Source organism: Gallinula chloropus (assembly GCF_964237585.1).
Source record: "Gallinula chloropus genome assembly, chromosome: 2".
NCBI lineage: Eukaryota > Metazoa > Chordata > Aves > Gruiformes > Rallidae > Gallinula > Gallinula chloropus.
Window position 1 is genome coordinate 93362717 of NC_140086.1, and position 12059 is coordinate 93374775.

Sequence of the window (12059 nt, forward strand, 5' to 3'; positions counted from 1 at the left end):
AATAAGCAGGATCTGTGCATCCTGCCTAGGGAGGAATCTCAACTCTAGTTTCTGACAGATACATGCATTCATTTTAACATCATGTGACAGTCACACTCACGATTTCCCTCTCTATATGCGTGATTCCTTTCATAGCAACAGCTGTATTTACAGACACTGTTCATTATCCTTTACAGATAATAAAAATTTAAAAAGCTGAAAGTGTGGCTTAGCAGCACTTTACATACCATAAACCAAATAGCTGAAATGACCTGTCCACAAGTGACTGAAAGCATCACTGCCATGCATAGAAGTTGCTTTATCTGAAAGCCATTTGGGGCTGGGGTTGTCTACCCTGTACCTACACAACACTTGGCACGGCAGAAGGGATGGGGGAGGAAACGTGCTGTTCAGGTCACACTGCAAAATAAATAATTGAAAATGGAAAAGATTCCCCTTCTCATTCTACTGATGCCTTGTAGTACCAAAAGAAACCGCCACGCAGAGGGACGCAGGTTGTTTTTCAAACCGTGAAGAAGCTCTCAAATGCCAGAGAGTTTATCAGAGACCAATGTTTCAACCAGCACTAGGCATTAGCTACAACAGTGAGCAACTGACACACAACAATCCTGCCACGCACAGCATGCTTAGGCAGGAAAATATGTGTGCCTCAGTCACAAAAGACAGAATAGAGCCTCAAGTGTTTGGGCTCCTTCCAAAATAATCCAAATGCTGCTTTTTTGGCAAATGGGGGTCAATGGAGCTAAAAACTCACAGAAGGATTTGGGCATTCATGTGTTTATATACACCCACTCGTTCATTTATTATTCTAAAGCTACTTTACAGAAATCAAATTACATAGCTGACAAGCTGCATAGATAAGAGAGAATAAAAGTAAAATTTAAAATTAGCTGACAACACTACATGATGTAGTGTATATTTGGCACTTTTAGAGTGAGTGATGAGGGTTAACCTAGGGGGAAAAAAAAATGTACCTTCCTAAATTGCACCTTAAATTATTAAATAAATTATGAACATGATGGAATGCATTAAATATATAAGCCCGAAGGAGAAAGAGCGGATGTGTTTTAACTTTCAAAGCAAAGACAGCATATTGAAGAAGTGTTGCTTACTGTCTGGATACTCTGTCCAAAGTAGATTTCAGTGTTGTAGAAGTTTCCATCATGACTAACAGGCAGCGTTGCTCTGGTCAAAGACTGGTCCTTCAGTTTGGGCCACTCCAGCAAGCCACCACCTAAGCGGCTGAGAACAGACACTTTGATGGTGTAATGACCTTTGGGGACCTTATCCTTGACTCCCCTCAGGCATTTGACATGAATTTCTATCGGCTGCGGTGTCTTGGAGCAGTCAACCTAGGGATAAGGCTCTGAGTTACTGACCTGGGTTGAGCTGACGTTAACCATACAATTAGCAGGAACAAATTTCTTCAAGAAAGTAACTACCAAAAAGCAGACAACATGCTTCTTGTTCAACCTGTAATTACCTATTGCTAACCAAGGATCTGCAATTAGGGAGGTCAAAAGTCATAGAGATGACAGATTAAAAAAAATAAATAACACAAACACTACTAATAAAACGTTCGCCATCCTTGGAGGAAAGGTGGAGCTGTTGAAGTATGACACCAGAAGCCATTAGTCTGCAACAACAACACAGATTTAACTGGAAAACAACACCTTCAGAAATACAGCATGCTTTGCAAGACAGGCCCAATATGCAATGTGATGAGCAGGCTGCAGGCACAAAGTGAAAGACAGGGCAGGCCATGTTTTTATACTAATTATTAGCCTTGCCAAAGCTATTAGTGCTGTGCAACATGCAGACTATCCTTTCACCTTCTGATTATCATATAATCAGATTCTCTTAAAAATAGTAATCAAAGTGCAACACGTGTAGAGTTTAATAACAACTCCCTACAGGCACCTTTATTCCAAGTCCAGACAAAAGGAAACATCTGCTGCTTGCTGTTGACAAGATGTTGTCTGAGTTACAGAATGTTTAGTATGGAGTAAGTGGTGTGCTGTGTATCAGAAATGCCTTTTGGTGCTTTCCTTATATGCTCAGTTTATAGTGCAGAGGTTGGTGGAGGGGAACAGACACAGCGGTAGGATCCTTACGTGTCTTGCCTAGGTAAAGGCCTAGGGTCTGTACCACAACACCAGCAGATACTTCATTGCAGCCCAAACGCAAATCGGCAGGGTCAGGCAAGGTCTCCCAGCTTGGCTCCAGTGTTGACTTTAATAGATAAAATTGCTTCTGCAATAACTATTTAGAGCTTCAAATCAGCAATTATCTCCCCTCTCTCCCCCCACCTCACCCCCGATCAATTTCTTCCATTATTTTGAAAAAACACTAGTGCTAGGTCATTGTCTTTAAATGTGATACAAGAACCCATGCCACACTTCAGAATCAAATGGCTACCTTGACTACTAGGTTTAGTAGTCTCGCAGTTTAAGCCTACAGTAGCTAATAATCTCTTTTTTAATCCTGTCTTGGATTTATTTTGGAAGAGATAGCATATTTCCATATAGATAGAAAGCTTCTGGAATTAAATTAAGCAGTTAAATAAACAGTTGAATTTGTTAAACTTCTTTTGTTTCTCAACACAAACCATACTTAACAACTAATCTGAATGACAATTATTTTCAGCTTAATTAGAAAAATCTTAATTAACAATGAAGATTTAACCTTAATATTTTTGGTTTCTGAATCATATATAAAAAAATTAACATTATGTGAATAAATAAGACAATCTTTTTAAACCTCAAGGCAGGATTACTGATGCAGGCAGACTTCGTTATTAAACACATTCTAAATTAAACGCCTCTATGAATTTTATACTGAAATATATTGTGATAGTTTTGCATGCCAAATGTGACATTTTGTATTTTAGATTCATCTTCTGTAGTAATTTTGGAAATGTCATACAAACAAAGATTTTGTCATTTACCAATGGAATTACTATGCATGGCCGGTTAGCCATCTCTTTTCTGGCTCTTCTGGTTGTTTCAAGTCAGCAAGCCATAAAAAATCTTTATCTCTCTGAAACACAGCAATTTGGAAGATAATCGAATAGTGACTGGGGGGCAGAAACGCCAGTCTGAGGAATTATACCACAATCTCTCTTGCATTTACAACCTCCCTCAAAGCGGGTGTCAGTCGAGTAGGAAAAGGAGATAGAAGATTCATCATATTTCAAGCCTGTCTCATTTGCATGGTGGCATAGCTGTCTCATCTCCTGCTGAAAGACTTTGCTTGGCCAGCACTGACAAACTGTTTTGAAGAACTCTTGCCATGCCCAAATGATTCATCATTAATAGCTTTAGACATTCTCTTTAAGCGTATGGTTACTTCTGCTGGAAAGCATATTTTGAAACCTGTTAAATTCCATCCTCTTAAATTATGAAGGAGAGAAAAAAAGAAACAATAATACCATGCAATTGATCTAGTAATTTATGAGTTCACATCAGGAAAACGAGCACTCATGGAGAACCTCACCTTCCCACAAGGTCCTCCTGCCCCGTTTAATTCAGTGTTCATATCTGGAAGGTTAGCAAAGCTGGCTACCATTTCTTCTTCACATCCATTCTCCTCTGCTTTCAGTGGCTGACTTCCCACTCTGCAGCAGTTAGAAAGAGAAAAGGCATGAGAAATGAAATTAACTACAAAACAGACACAGAAAGCATTCACCATTGGAAATATATCAGTTAGATCTTTACCTTGAACACCTCATAAGACTTGCAGGGCACCCAGGAGAAACAACAGTGTGCTGAAGCAGAGACTTGGCTTGGCTTTGAAAAGTGGCGTACAAAACACCACAGTCACAGCCCCAGTCTCACCACCAATATTTGTCAATCTGTGCCACAAGTCAACCCAAAGAACCTAAAGTTTCGCTGCCCATATAATCAGCTCTGCCTGACACTGGGGGTCAGGTTCTAGGTTAAGATATTAAAGAAACCATTGCCTCTGTCAACACCTTGAGGACCAATTGACAGCTTCAGTAAACTGGAACAGCTTTTTGAAACCATTGGTTCCTTGGAGATCAGGTAGCTTAAAACCACTGAAAAAGTCTTATCCATATATATGTATATATTTTACCTTTTAAAAATACTATAAAATAATGTATAAATCTTATATAATTTGTAAATACTCTAAAATATCATATACATATATGTACATATACATCATATATCATATACATAATATATTTCACATATACATAAATTATATATGTCACATACACACATACACAAATTTTAAGCTGTATGTGAACTACTAAACCTTCCTTGGCATTCATATGTTAACCTCTTGTATACTTAAAACAATTTGGAGGGCAATTATATCAACTCAAAGATTTTATTATTTTTTTTTTAAAGAGAGATCTCTGTGGGAATGCAGACTACGTAAACACTGTAGGAACAGTCCTACACTGGATAACCCAACGCTACCCTGCTTACTGCACAGGATATGCAGAAGGCACTGTATCCTATGAAGAAAGCTCCGTTCTTAGAGCACAGCAGGAGCGAATGCAAAACCAAATCATTTACAATAAGCACTACAAAGCTCTATACTTCGGCAATCCCATCCCATCTTTCAACAGATACAGATTCATGAGCAATTTATCCGTACCTACTTAGGCACCAGTATCTAGAGACAGCCCTAAGTAAAAATGTCTGTAGATGCCTTGATGGCTACAAGACACTTCACATCTTGCTTCCACAACCCACTCTAAAAGGTTAGAGAGGGTCAACCAGGCACACACCAGCGCTGGTGATTCTTCAGCCACACTTAGAGGTGGAGTCAGGGCAGGAAGCAGAGCACAAAGACTTAGCAGCTCTCTGGAGCTGAAGGCTGAGCAGGCCATTTGTGGCTGGGGACCAGGCACATGCCACCCTGGATGTCCAGAGAGCTGCCTGCAACGTAATGAGAGGAGTCAGAGCCAAGAAGAAATCACTGCATCAGGTACAACTTCAGGATTAGCTTGGGCATCCACAACACAGGCAATCAGAGGACAGATTCAGATTCTCATAGGCTACCAAGCCATGTAGTCAGTTAAGGTTTTAGCCACATGAGAAAATACTAAAATTTGGTGTTAATTTAAAAAAAAAAAGGGGGGGGGGGGGGGGAATTTGGTGTTAATTTAAAAAAAAAAAGGGGGGGGGGGATCAAAACAAACTGTTGCCCGAACTGCACTTCTGAAGCATTCCTTCAGTATTTTCTGACTTGCTCTTGGAAAATTAAATTCCAGTGTCTTCATTCCCTTTTCCTCCTTTGCATGCTAGGTGATGAGAAGCCTCCACATTTGTACAATTACAATTTTCTTTATCAAGAAAACTATTTACAGGGACTGCAATCATGCTAAACATCCCAGTCTTGTGAATGTGTCTATAGCTACAGCTACGTAACACATAGTTCCAGTTGCCCCCCTCTGAAACGTATTTACCCTGTCTCCAAGTTCCTCACACATTTTTGCAAATCAGTTTATACTCAGACCTTGCCTCTGTTTTTTTTATTTTTTAAAGAACCATATATACACATTGACATCAATAAAATTACTGCTGGTGCATAGCTAAACTGTGTTTCAGAGTCCTATACCAGCAGAACTGCATCATGCGAATGCTCAGGCAGTACCTATATCAGTAAGGAGGACTGTGTGGATGCCAGTCCCAGAGATGTACACGGCAATTTTGCCCAAGTTACGATTAGTGAGAACCAAGATTCCAGTGCTAAAGACTAAATACAAGAGGCACAGGGTCAACCACCTTTGAAGTTTTATCCTTGAGCTGTAGTCAAGTCAACTTGGGTCCAGTTGTCCTAAATGGAAGGAAAAAAAGATGCTTCTTGAACATCTCTAGCTAATTCGTAGAGCTGAAACGTCTGAGAAGTTAACTTCTCTACTCAAGAAGAATGGTCTGTTTGGAACCTTGTACTTATTTAGTTTCTCATGATGGAAATTATTTCACTTAATTTGGTTAGAGCTGCATTGACACAGGGGTTCATTAGGACACCCATTTGCTTGCAATTCAATTTAAAATTAAATACACTTTGTTGTTTATTTTATTACTTTTAAACTACTGTATCTATTGCCTTTATTAGCTGCTAATACACAATTATGAAGGTAAACAGTTTTCATTACTGAACATCAAACATTTAAATAACCACATTTGATCTCTTTTCGGGTTGCACTATTTTTCTTTCTCTCCTTTCACTGGGTATTAGATTCAAGAGAAGAATTTATTCAGTGAAGTTAGTCCTCTTTTGTGCTCACCAGCATGCTTGTCAGCTGTCACAGCAGCACATAATTTCCTTGGCTGAATCCAAGAGGGTTATTTATTTCCTCCACTCATTTCTTTACATGTAACTTGATGCATGTATTTATCTGAAGGTCACTTATAACTTGATCACAAAAAACATTGCTCCATTTCTTATTTCCTTTGCTCTCTAAGGGTAATTCAGAGGCATGGATGAAGGGTGCTGGGAGAAGCCATTTGGTCACCTTTTGAAGTGCACTTAAGGACTGCAGCCCAAACTGGCTATCTGAAAATGGAGGAATCCAAAACAGAGGCCTCTTTCAAAAGCACAAGCTTATTTTTCTAGGCCTGAGGTCCTTTGTTTGGGAGAAGTTCCATTCATTAGTATCTGTAAAGCACTGAAAGACCTTTGGAAGGAAAGCATATTAGATAGAAGTACAAAGTAGCCCTTATCTGACATACCTTTGAAAGAGTTCATGAATCCTGGTTTGCAACTTCTGTTTCTTGCGGTGAGAGATTTGCTTGTGATGCTTTGAGTCCCACATTTAAAAAAAAAAAACAAAACAAAAGAGACAGAGAAAAAATATTTTCAAATCTACAGAAAGAACATGGAAATAAAAGCCATACACATGCAGTTTTCCAAAGTTTTGTCTTAGGTCTTCTAGTTGAAGGTTTTTCAGAAGCAATTGGGAATTTCAGCCACAATTATTTATTCCGTTAGTTTTTCCATAACTTTTTTCCATCTGTTTTTCCATATGTTTACCCCATTATTTCCAAAGGAAATTGGGTTCTAATCTTGTTTTAAAAGCTTGTCACAATGTGCATTTGTGAATAGTGGTGGCCCACAGTCCTTATTTTTACTACACCTAACACAGTCAAATATATGCATACAGATGTATATGCACATACAAGCATGTGTGTACTCTCGCAACAGAATGTAACATGCAAAACAACTGCTGGAGAGTCCACAACTTGCCCCACTGCTCCTGATCTAGAGGCCTTGTGTCACTACTGGTTTTAAAAGTTTGGTAAAGAGAGACTGGTGTTTTTGGATGTTGCAGCACATAGGAGGCTAACTTGCAGGAGCAGTTAAGATTCAGGAAAACAAAATTCTTCTCCGAACAGCACAAGTCAGGGAGATCTCGCTGAATATTCAAGGAGATACCTCGTGGTTCCTACTGGTGTCCCTGAAGTCATCATAGAGTGTGAAGGCAACATTACCAACATACAAGGCTTCCTCCTATGTACCATATACTGCCATCTAAACAGTGTAAAATTATGTTCACCTTCCACTCTCATCAAGCCTCAATGCCAAAAGCCATTTTGGTAAGAAAACATATTATTAGTAAATGGGGGAAAATTCCCCATGAAAGGCTCCATATCTGGCTGTTGAAGTCTCTCCTTTCTTCCAAATCTCTATTTTTTTAATTATTTTTTTTTACAAATATCTGGCTATTTTCAAGGAAGCTGAGGAATCTCTGTTGAAGACTAATACATTGGGAAAGTTATTTGCAAAGCATCCTACTCATTTCCAAAATGAAAACTGTCCAAGTGTAAGTAGAGATTACAAAAACATATTACGAAAGCCTGCATAAGTAGCTTTTAACATAACTTGTTTAAAGCCTGTAACACTAAAGTAAAGACATGGTTGCTTTAAAATGAAGTATTTGCTGGTAGTCCCAGCAGAGACTCAAGATGGACACAATAAATCCTCCAGGCCCTGGTCAAGCAGGACACATATACAATTATAAAGGTGACACGACCAAACTAGCTCAGAGCCAGACGTTCCAGCTCTCTGCCTGGCAGTTGCATCATGGGCAACGCTCCCTCCTCCACCGCTCCTCTGTTAGTGGGAACCAACCCCTCCTGCTCCTGGGCTGCTTTTGGCTAAAGTTTGCTAGGAGTCTCTGGCGCAGCGACCTGGACATATTTCACTCCCACCTCCACAAACGCTGGCACCGATTCTGTTTCCCCAGCCTGGTGAATCACCACCTACAAGGATTCTCCAGGAAGGGCTGGGAGCTGGCTCCGCTCCAGCAAAGCTGGTAGCTGTCTGATTAGAGTGATAGGACGCACCTCATGCCACTTCCCCCACTCAGGTGGCCTGGAGAGAACGGACTGAGAAGACAGGTTGTTCCTGGTCCACAAGGACATGCTCCTGCAGGTGTAGAGGACCTTTCCCAGTGACAACAAGGACCTAGTAGCTACGTTCACAAGCCCTTCAAGGCACAGGAGCCACTTTGCCATGACTGGGGCGTCTGGGAGACTGCCCAGCAACAGAGATCATAGTCCCTGAGAAAGATTAATGACAAAAACTACTGACTGAAAAATATCAGGAATTTTGCAGCAGATTGGAAATTAAAGGCTTTGGCTGAGGCAGTTAAGCTTAAGAGTTCAGAAAGTGGGGTGTGGGCTTGGTCCATAATTTATCCACTGGATACAGCTCTTGGTAATACCTCAGAAAGTGATTGTGAGGTGGGGACATAAATTAAGAAATAAATCAAAATAGAAAACATACTTCTTGTAAAATATCAAATAGCCATAATATTACAACTATATTGTAATACTACATTACCAGTTCAGATTTACGCTGAGACAGAAGTAGAGAAGTTTTTTGTAAAAAATAAATTATTATGTTACCAGACACTCATAGCTATCCAGTCCCCTTGTTTATCGTACTAATCTTAATTAAATAATGAATATTCAAAAGAAAATGTGAATCGGCGTTCTCTGTATGAACTACGCTGTTTTCCATCTCTGCTTCTGCAGTGGCAATGGAAATATGATTTAAAACTATTTCTCCTGGATCCTAGTAAAATATTTGTCAGGGTGTCATGATAATTTTTAAAAAGCTCTATCATCTACCTAATAAATTTGTTAAGTTTATTCAAATCTTATTGAACAGGAAAAGTGCAATGAGTCATGGTTAATATTTCTTTACCCACACTAGGAAATAAAATATATCAAAAATTCAATGCTTAGGGTCCTATTCAGAAAACCTCCATGAGTCTGTAATACATTTTCTACATGATTAAAAAAAAAACAGGAAACTTGCTTTAAAATGAATTATTCACCACCTTGAATAAATTTCCATCTTTCCTAATTACAAAACCCCAAAGTCAGTTATGTAAATTTTAACCTACACTAATTACCTCAGGGGTGTACAAGCTAAAGGAAAGTAGATGCAGTAGAAAAAAAAATCCCAGACATTTCCATCACCAGGAAGCAATTTAATAGAGGAAAAAATGTGTAAGTTTTCAAAACAGAGCAGCCCCTATAATTTAAAAAAAAAGTGGCATAATCATTACTGCAATATCCCTTGAATCAGACATTTACTGGATAAACCCAAGTGCTTTTTCTCAATGGCATATACCATCACACACGTAGGTAAGCTCTTGTTTCTCTTCATGACACAGACATTGTCTAGACTGTAAAAATGACCCATTGTCGACAAGGGGCATTTGCAACATGAAGGAATGAACTGTGGTTTACCTTCAAGATGATATAGACATTGAGGGCTGCCTTCAGAAAAAGAAAATAAGTGATGAAAATCTGAGAATCACTGGATCCCCCTTCAGACCTTGCCTAGGATGTACTGGAGAAAGCAGGGTGTTGTTTCAAGGGCTCAAACATAGCACCACTTTGTCATGTTTCCAGTTGATATCAGGCACTGATTTAGCTGCAAACCAGCTTCTTCACACGTCTTTCTCAGTCTCTTCATGGGTTATCTTGAGGTTTAATTACAAAAATGGCACATCTACTGATTTCAGAGAACCTAATCAAGACCACTGTTTGATAAAGGTCTTTCAGTCTGGGCTCAGTCTAGAGACACACAATGGTAAGTATTGTTTCTACTGCAGGCAGAAACAAGAACCTGACTCAATACTATTAATCAGTGCTGGTTATTTTCACTGTGAAATGACTTCACAAATGGTAGAACTTGAATTCTTATAGTACTTTTCAGTTTGGAACAAAACCTGCCCAAACATATCCTTTCCACTGAAGAGAAAGCCCACAAAATCCAGCAAAGCTTTGAAGCAACATGGAACTGGTTTTCTATATTTCATCAAAAATAGAGCATTTAGGGAAAATATTTACCTTCCCCTTTTTGAGCAGTCCTAACATTGGCATTACAAACATTCTAGTGAGGCACTCGCCCCACTGTGATTTGAAACAGCCAGTTGAGCTCTGGCACTGATGAAATGCACCTTTGAGGGGTGCTATGAGGCTCCACCTTCCTGGAAGTCCCCCTCATCAGGTTGGGGCACAGCAGAAGCAACCTGGAAATACCACCAGTGAGGTCTCCAGCAGCCTCTCACAGCCTTCAGAGGATCCCAGCGCTTCCTCTTCATGAGAAGTTACATCAGTACACCCGAATGCAGGTAGACATGAGCATGACATGCTGCCTTTCCAGCCACAACCAAATACTACAAAAATACTCTCTTAGGATTTCTGTCCACTCCACCTGAAACATTTAGCAGTGAAGTCCTGTCCTCCCTATTTTTTTAGAGACAGGAGAAGGGAGGTGCCAGTAAGAAGTGACTTGCCTGAAGTCACCAAGCAAACTATCACCAAGGCTAGAAACAAAACCCATGTCTCTAGTCTCACTTAGCCACCTAATCCTCCTTCTTCACACTCTGGCTGCTGTATGAAGGCTCACTCCTAGTGGCTTTCAACATCTAGTGCACAGCATATCGCAAAACAAGTAAAAATGCAGATCCATTTGAGAGAATAAAATATTGCAAGAAAGCTTAGCATTCCTTTTGGGCAAAGTGAGATTTTTGAGAGGCCTATCCTCTCCATGTTAAGTACAAAAAAAATCACCGGGATAGTGAGGCATGGATAGGTAAGCAGGTTGAGTGCCATTCATTAAAAGCAAAGACTCTAGTAGCTAGATAAGACCTGTTCTGAAAATTCCACTGCCCCATTACCTGTTGGAATTTGGGTGATCTTGTCTCAGAGATGGCCACAAACTAGGAGATAAAGTGGTGTCAAAATCCTTGGCCACATGGTAGTATTATTCACAGTGCACTCTGCCAAAACTGTGCCTCACACTCTCAGACACTTTCAAAGTGGAAAGAAAAAAGCAACAAAACAACACACAACCCCATGACTTCCTTTCCAAATACAAAATTAAACCATTTTACTGTCTGTGAGCATAAAATTAAAAACTTGAGCCATTTTTAACAGCTAGGGGGAAAAAAAACCCCAACAAACAAACCCCACACACAGCTCATACTCTTTTTAAAAATTGATACTGCAGAACACGGAGTGAGATTTACTTCAGTCGTGCAACGGCCTTGTTGCACCAGTACAGATACTTTCAGTGACAACATTATGGGCTGATCATCTGGATACACTTACAGAGCACTGCATTATCTCTAACAACACAGTGAAGACTGAGCTATCAGTCAACATGGGAAGGCAGTATTCTATTACCAAATTGGATGCTTTTGTAAGACACAAATATATTAAAGACAGTAATTTTGTACAGTTATGGAGACAAGACCCAGATGTAAAGTAAGTGTGGTAAACAAGGACCTGGAGGTCTCCGAAACTCAGAGATGTTTTCATTCATGACTTTGATGCAAGTTGCCAAGTTAAAAGAACTTAAATCACTTTTAAGATGCACTGAAGAAACTCTGATGCACATCTGTTGCAGAGCTACCCAGCTTCTGCAGAACAAAGCTCTTTGCCTCCCCAGCCTCTCGCTCTTCTCATCTGTGTCTTGCTGTTCACCTGTAGTTTCTTCAGAACCACCAGGTACTCCTTCAGATCCTTCTTATTTCACAGTTGAGAAGATGTAACTTC